At 39.7% G+C, this 8281-nt stretch overlaps 1 non-coding gene across 1 annotated transcript; it reads left to right on the plus strand.

The window, feature by feature from the left end:
- Positions 1 to 7729: 7729 nt before the first annotated feature.
- On the plus strand, positions 7730 to 7860 carry LOC116887730. The gene has a single exon (XR_004386243.1). It is a non-coding gene; the product is annotated as a small nucleolar RNA SNORA17 (small nucleolar RNA).
- The last annotated feature ends 421 nt before the right edge of the window (positions 7861 to 8281 follow it).

Genomic DNA, 8281 nt, shown 5'->3' on the forward strand with positions numbered 1-8281 from the left:
TATTTATGTAAATAAAATTATGTCAACTAAGACCTGCCATTCTTTTTTATACTTTTTGTTTTACATGTGTGAATGTTTTATTTGCATGTATATCTGTGTACCACATGCATGCCTGGCGCCCAGGGGGCCGAAGAGAGTTGTCAGATCCCCTGAGACTGAAGTTACAGTTGTGAGCTCTCACATGGGAGCTGAGAATTGGTCCCAGGTTCTCTGGAAGAACAGACAGTTCTCTTAATCATTGAGGCATTTCTTCATCTCCAGGAAATGCCATTTTTTTTATAAATACAGTGCTTAAACTAACCTGTCTTCTGCATAGACCACTTTTTCCTCTAATGAGATAATTTAATTCTAAATACACACACAACTGCTTCTTACCTTCATTTAGATTTAGTTATTTTTTTATTTATTTAGTTAGTATTTATTCACTTTACATCCCCTCTGCTCACCCTTCCCACAATCCTTATCTCCACTCACCTTCTCCTCTGTGTAGGTTGGAGCCCCACGGTTATCTCCTCACTTTGCACATCCTTTGCCTCTGAGGCGAGACAAGGCAGCCTAGCTAGGCAGAGATAGGGAAGCAGGGGACATATCCAGGAAGACACAGAGACCTAAGACGAGAGATGCCCAAGAATCAATGAGGGATTCCTTAGCTGTGACTCCCAGTATGGATGATATGGAACCTGAAGAGACCACCTCCTGTAGCCAGGCAGGAATCCCAATGTAATGATACGGAGAACAACTTTTGACCCAAAATTTAGCCTATCTACAAGAAATGCAGGGACAGGGGACGGAGCAGAAACTGAAGGAATTGTCAACCTATAACCAGCCCAACTTGAAACACAACCCATGGACAAACATCAATTTCTGACACTGTTAATGACATTCTGTTATGCTTGCAGACAGGAGTCTAGCATGGCTTCCCTATGAGAGGCTCCACTCAGCAGCTGACTCAGACATCCTTTGCCAGACCCTGAATGGAGCTTGCAAACTCTTTTTTTCTTGGGAGAAAAGGAGGAAAAGGATTGTGGCTGCTAAGGGGATAGGAGCTCCACAGGAAGACCACAGAGTCAACTAACCTAGAAACTTGGGGCTCTCAGAGAATGAACCAACAATCAAAGAACATACACAGGCTGGACCTAGTCCTCCCAGCACCTGTGTAGCAGATGTGCAGCTTTGTCATCATGTGGGTTCTGAATAACTGGAGTGGGTGATATTCCAAATCCTTCTGTCTGTATGTGGGGTATCTGTGTCTTTTAAAAATTCATTTACTCACTTTACATCCCATTATCAGTGCCCCCTCTCCTCCCAGTACCTCCTTCCAAAGGTTCTCCCACACTTCCTCCTCCTCTTCTCATCTGAGAACAGGGACCTCCCCTCTGGGTATCACAACCTCCTCTTCCTCCTGGCACTTAAGTAACTGCAGGACTTGGTGGCTCCTCTGTCACTGAGGCCAGACAAGGCAACCCATTTAGGGAACAGAGTCTACAAACAGGCAACAAATTCAGGGAAATCCATCGCTCCAGTTTTTGGCGGACCCACATAAAGACCTCTGCTACCTATGTGTTGGGAGTTTAGGTCCAGTCCATGTTCACTCTTTGGTTGGTCGTTCAGTCTGTGGGAGCCTCCAAGAGTCTAGGTTAGTTGACTATTGGTCTTCCTGTGGAGTGCCTATGTTCTTCTTCCAGTCCTCAATTCTTCCCCTCTCTCTTCCAAAAGATTCCCAAAGCTGCAGCTAATGTTTGGTTGTGATCTCTATACTTGTTTCTGTCAGATGTCAGGTGGATTTCTCAGAAAACAATTATGCTAGGATTCTGTGTGCAAGCATAATAGAGTGTCTTTAATAGTGTCAGGGATTAGTGCTTGCCCCTGAGATAGGTCTGAAATTAGGTCAGTCATTGGTTGGCCATTCCTTCCATTACTGCTCTATCTTTGTCTCTGCCATCTCATAGGCAGGGCACATTTTGGGTTGAAAGTTTTGTACCCAGGGTGGGTTGCAATCCTTATCCCTTCTCTAGAAGTCATGCCTGACTGCAGGAAGTGACCAATCAAGGATCCATATCCCCCATTGCTAGGATTTTCAGCTAGAGTCACCCCCATAGACAACCTGGGCTCTCCTCTTGCCCCAGGTCTCTGTCACTTCCTAGAGATGCACTCCTCGCACTTCTGATTTCCATTCTCTCTCCCCTGCTTTTCCTATACCTGATTCCCCCAAAAATCCACTCTCTTACCCATCACCCTTTCCATCCAGTTCCTTCCCTCCACTCACCTCAATATCTATTTTGTTAACTGCATTTTAAAATCAGCATATAGAAAATATTATGTAAGTATTCCATGTCAACAAAGGTATAAGAAGTATTTCATAAGTAATTGTGGTGGATATTTAAGCAAAATATGAACATTAAATTTTAAAGAGGCCAAAGTTACTACATATATGGTTAGAAGAGATGCTGTTTTTATTACATTCAACATGAAGAAAAAACATTTATACATTCTATGAAGTTAAATCATAAAGGGATGTGTTAAACGAGTGAACATATCACACAATTTTATTGTTTTTAAAGCTCTATTGCAAACCTTTACATATTGAAAGTTATGAATGCTTAAACTTGTGTGAGTGTGCTTTGTTGTAAAGTTAAAGTTTAGATATACAGGTTGATGACAACAGTCATCTCAGACTCACAGGGGATACATCAGGGAGTTGTCTGTTGCCTTACCTGTCTTCCTTCCTTTATTCCTAATGAAGATTTATCTTACTTGCAGCTCTTGCTGTGAGAGACTGATCAGAAAATGCCTGATTGTGTATAACCCAGAATCCATTGATGAAAAAGATAAAAGATAAACATCTCTAAATAGTGTAGTTAATCCAAACTTTCTTGTAGATATTAACACTTGAAACAAAATGCAAAGAGGAACCCAACTTCCTAGAGTATTACCACATACAGGACAGGACATAGTAGCTGTAGGAAGCATTCTCAGGTGATTGTAAACTTCTGCACCTAAGACCAAAACTGCATCCCTGAAGTTGTAGATTTATTTCTTTGGCAAGAAAGTCAGTTTGTCCCTTGACAGTTGTGTCATCTGTCCATTACTAGAGCAATGGCCATGCTTTATGAATGTGAAGAAATAAACACATATCAGTTTTAATTTCTTCATAGAATTTCAAGAAGAACCTGAAAGAGAGTTTATGACATTCTAGAGATGAAGTAAAAAAATTTAAATTAGCTGGCATAAAGATGTTCTTAAAATTTTTTGCCTGCTCTTATTTAAGAATTTTGACTATTAATACTATGAATGAAAAGAAAGACAGTTATATAATGTCTACCAACCCCCAAAGCCTGAAACATTGTGAGAGCCTGTCTTATTTCTCCTTAACCTGGGTCTCTGCATTGCCCATCTAAATTCTTTGTTTCCCAAGTAGATCAGAGGACTAAGTGAGGGTGTCACTCTCATGAAGAAGACCAAGGAACTTTCTGTATTTGCATGTACTTGCTCTAGTAAGCATGTAAATAAAAACTTTCAGTTTCAAGAACAAAAAGAACCATCAAATGGGACCCACATGAACCAAAAGCTTCCTTTCTGCCATCAGTGAACTTTAGCACACTGGTAACAATGCAAGCAATAATATAATGGATTCCTTGAGGAATCACTGCCTAAGGAAAGTAAATGCTGAGATGTGTTTTTCTAGGGATGTTGTATCCAAGAAAGTAATTTCCACCAGGGCAGACTTCTCACACACATAAATTGTTCATTCTGTCATGGCTACACAGGGATGGCTGAAAAACCGGAGTGGTCTGAATTGTGAACACCATAGAACTACAGATCCAGGCCAAGGCAGCTAGCTTCCAGAGAAACTTTGGGTGTGTGACAACTCCCTACTGCAGGGGTCAGCAGAGAGCAGTGACAGGGTGCCACTGTCAGGACACACTTTGTCCAGTCTCAGAACAATGTAGACATGGATCACACAGCATAGATGATTGTCTTCTCTGGGCCTTTGAAATTCTAGACTATCTGAGGAACAACACTTGTCATAAAACATAGGTCTATGAAGGAGAAATTGGGGAAATACATGGGTGTGTGAAGTTTGGAGTTTAAAAATGTCACAAGTATGATCATTGTGTTTTCTGTCAGTGTCACAATGTCAATGACTGAGGTGGCCAGAAGACGAGCTGAATGGAGCTGAAGCTGGTCAGGGAAGCCTGGTAAGCTGAAACATTCTGGGCTGCTAAAATTGGACTCTGTCATTGTTTCTTTGAGTCATCTTTTTGATAATTCTGACTTTAATCGTGTAAGAAGAACTTTAGATAATAAAACAAATCAAAAAGAACAAACTGAACAAACTATTTCAGCAGTGTGGTTAAAAGAGCAAAATACAGATGTAAAACAATACAAAATATTTAATGACCCATCAGATAAAATGAAATATACACGCACTGTATATACATAAATGTATATGCTAGATTCGTATAAAGACTTAATTGATAGAAGTTGCATTAAATCTGGAGATTGCTTTTGATAGAATGGCTCTTTCAGAATGAGGATGGAATGTCTTTTCATCTTCTGGTAGTTTCTTCAATTTCTTTCCTCATTGTCTTAAATTTTTCACTATAGGAGTATTTCAACTTCTTAGATTTATTCCAGGATATTTTTAAGACTATTGTGAATGGTATTTTTCATGATTTTTTCTTCAGTATATTTGCCATCTGTGTAGAGGAAGGATACTATTTTTGTGTGTATTAATTTTGCATCCTGCTCCTTGGATGAATTCTTATTGCTATAGGAGTTTTCTGGTAGAAATTTTAGAGCATTTCGTATGTCAAATAATATCATCTGTAAATAAACATACTTTTAATTCTTCCTTTCTTATATATAAAGCCTTAATGGCCTTCATTTGTCTGATTTATCTTGCTGTGATTTCAAGCCCTATTTTGAGCAGGAATTGAAAGAATCCTTCCTATTTTCTTATTTTCTGATTTTAGTAGAAATGCTTTTGAATTTTCCTCCTATTTAGAGTTATTTTTAATATGAAAGGCTATTATTAGTAATTGATAGTATCTGGGAATGAGAAATTTTCTTTAAGAATGTAGCTCCTTGTAATTGAAACACGCTCCAGGGATTATGACATACCCCAGAGTATATACAGCCACAAAAATTGGATGGAGTGAGTTTTAAAAACCTGAGGACACAAACTTAGGTGGGTATGGACTTAGGAGTAGTTATGGGAAGAATTGAAGGAAACCGAATATGATCAAAATATAATGTATGAAATAATAAAATTATGTATCACAAACACATATAAAACAGGTGCCAAGCTGTCTGTCAAATACAGATAATTTGTGTGATCACATGAATGGAAAACAAAATGATGACTACAGACATAGATTAGGGGAAATGTACAAGATATAAACATAAACCAAAATATATACAGAATAGACAAGATTTTGAGGCAGATCTAAAAATATAGTTTTAGAAACAAGGACAGAATAATAATCAGAATTATAAACAGGAATAATTATATAATGACCCAATATTGTTTTGTTTTAGTATGTAATTAATTACTGAAGGTTCATAGTATGATAACCTTGAGGAAATTTGAATGGATACTCTCTATTAGTCACAGGCTTGTATGGCAAATATTCCTCTCCAGAAAGGCCCAATTCCTAATTCTCAATGTTGTGTTTTATAAAAAAAAAAGAAGTCAGGGATATATTTGGTGGAGGAATGGTATGGTGTGGGGGAAGGGGATGACTCTGCGGGTCTGTGCTGAGGCATCCCTTCCCACTAAGGTACCAGTCACAGGATGGTATAGTATAGAAAAGAGTTTATTTAAGGCATAGGGAGGGGAGTTGAGGGGGGACAGAGAGAGAAGTAGAAGAAGAAGGAGGAGTGGGGGCAGGAGAAGGGGAGGAGGAGGAGGAGGAGGAGAAGGAGAGGCCAGCTTTGAACATGTGGAGAGAAAAGGGGGAGGGGAACGGGAAAAGAAGAGAGAGAGAGGGAAGAGGGTAGGAAAGGAAGAAAGGAAGAAAGGAAAAGCAAGAGCAAGAGAGGGAGGAGGGGGCAAGCAGCCCCTTTAATAGTGAGTCACACATACCTGGTTGTTGGCCAGGTAACTGTGGGACAGAGCCTACACTCAGCATGCAAGTTATTTTGCCTGGTAAAAGTTCTAAATTCTACAGATTGTAGCTTTTTTTTTTTTTTTGTTAAACTTTAACAATAGACAGGGATCTGCTAAACAAAGAAGCTAACCAATTTCACAAAACTAATAATAAATCACTATGCTATACATTAAAAATAAAAAATACTGGGTTCATTATAAAGAGAAGCCAGCTCTGGATTTCCTCAGCTTTTAAACAAACTTCCTTTTACTTTTCTTAGAACAAGAGAAAGATTTGCCAACCTTCCAAAAGGAAAAGCAATCCAGTCTGTATGAGGATGGTTAGCTTATGCATGACTAACACACACACACACACACACACACACACACACACACACACACACACACATTTCTGCTGTCTGCATCCTACAGAGTCCAGGTGCACACCAGGTGGGAAAAGATAAAGTGAACCCAGTAACCAGTAGGTCAGCAGAATCTTGGTCTGCCTGCAAGTGAGTTGGGGGTTCCTCCAAGGATTTCAGTGTTACAGCTCTTTTAGAAGGTATTAAGTGAAACAGCGTGTGCATATGTTTTATTCAGGGTGAACAAGGGCTATAAAAACCTTGGAGAGTGGGAAGGGGTTTTTCAGGTGAATTTACATTGATCAAGGCTTAAGGTACCAGGAATGTCTCATTTGCATGGAGAGGCATTCCAGGTGCTGGCTGGGCAGGTTATTATGAGGATAAAAGAGTTGAAATCTTGATTTCACCAAGGACTATGTGACATTCCTCAGACAGAGGACGTGGGGGTCAGGCCCCCCCATAGATAAGGTCAGGTAGAGAAAAAGAAGCACCACTGGGGATGGAAGTCCCCCATTTATGCTAAGCCCAGGGAGCCCATGGAAGACTATGACCTTAATAACAGTTTCCCAAAATCTCCCCCTGTTTTCTTTATAACAAAGAGGTGTCCTCACAGGTTTTGAGAGCCTTATAAGCTGTATTTGAGGAATCCATGGTCTGATAGTGTACCATACCATGGTTGCTGGTATGGTAGAAACCTGTCATTGGAAAAATCATCTAAGGCAAGGATCAAGCATCAAAATAAAATACAGCTGAATGAGAGGGCTAATAAGGGGTAGGAGCCCAGATAACAAATGGTTATTGAACCAACTTAATTGCTCATTCGGTTGAAATCTTGGAAGCAAGTCTGTACGAGGTTTTTTGTTTGTTTGTTTGTTTTTTTGAGGATATTAGCATTGATCTCAAACAATATTGATTCAGTTACATACCTACAGTATTTTTTTTTCCAATACTATTCAATTCACTGCCATGTTGACACAGGGGGTGAGATTTTATTGCAAGTGCATCCCTAAAATAATCATAGATTAATTACAATCTCAAAGAGATTCTACACTTCCATTCTACATTGTACAATTGTACTGAAAATAGTATATTAGAAATGGATTAATGCACACAATCACATCAGGTCATTCACCTCCCTCCTACCAAACGTGGTATTAAAAGTTTCAAGACTCTTTTCATATTTTCCTGAAGTTTATTTTAAGTTATAGGTACTTATTACTGAGACTGTATTTTGTGCACATGTGTGTCTATAAAGACACATATGAAAGTTCAAAGATCTGCCCCTAGAATCATTGTAGGTTGGCTGCTGTGTCACATGTGCATCAAAAGGTGGCAGAGAGGAGAGAGGGTATGTCTACACTTGGTGTTCTAACCTACAGACTTCTGAGTAATTAGTAGCCTAGCATCCCTAGAAAAAAAAGAGAGCCTGAGACAATCACCAGACAATTGCAATGGGGCCTGACCAGAAAGATAGCCTAGGATGAGCACCAGTCTTGTTCCCTGAAGTCCTGAGCAGGGGCATATTATGTCCCAGATGACCCTTTCCTGGAGCCACAGGACACAAGCAGGGTACAGCAACCCTGAGACCACTCCTGAGATGACCCTAGACACTGAGACCGCAGGTACCACTAAAAGGAGCAAATAAGTGTACAGTAATGGAAAAGAAAAAGAAACAGAAGCATATGGGCACAATAAAAACAGGCAGAAATGGAGACTCACATAATGAGGAACAGTCTGATAATGAGTAGCTAGTAATGCCACCTGAGATCATGGTGGGATTCTGGCCACCAGGGTCCATGTTTTAATCTCTGGCTTTGCTGCATCAAGG

Source organism: Rattus rattus, chromosome 18 (assembly GCF_011064425.1).
Source record: "Rattus rattus isolate New Zealand chromosome 18, Rrattus_CSIRO_v1, whole genome shotgun sequence".
NCBI lineage: Eukaryota > Metazoa > Chordata > Mammalia > Rodentia > Muridae > Rattus > Rattus rattus.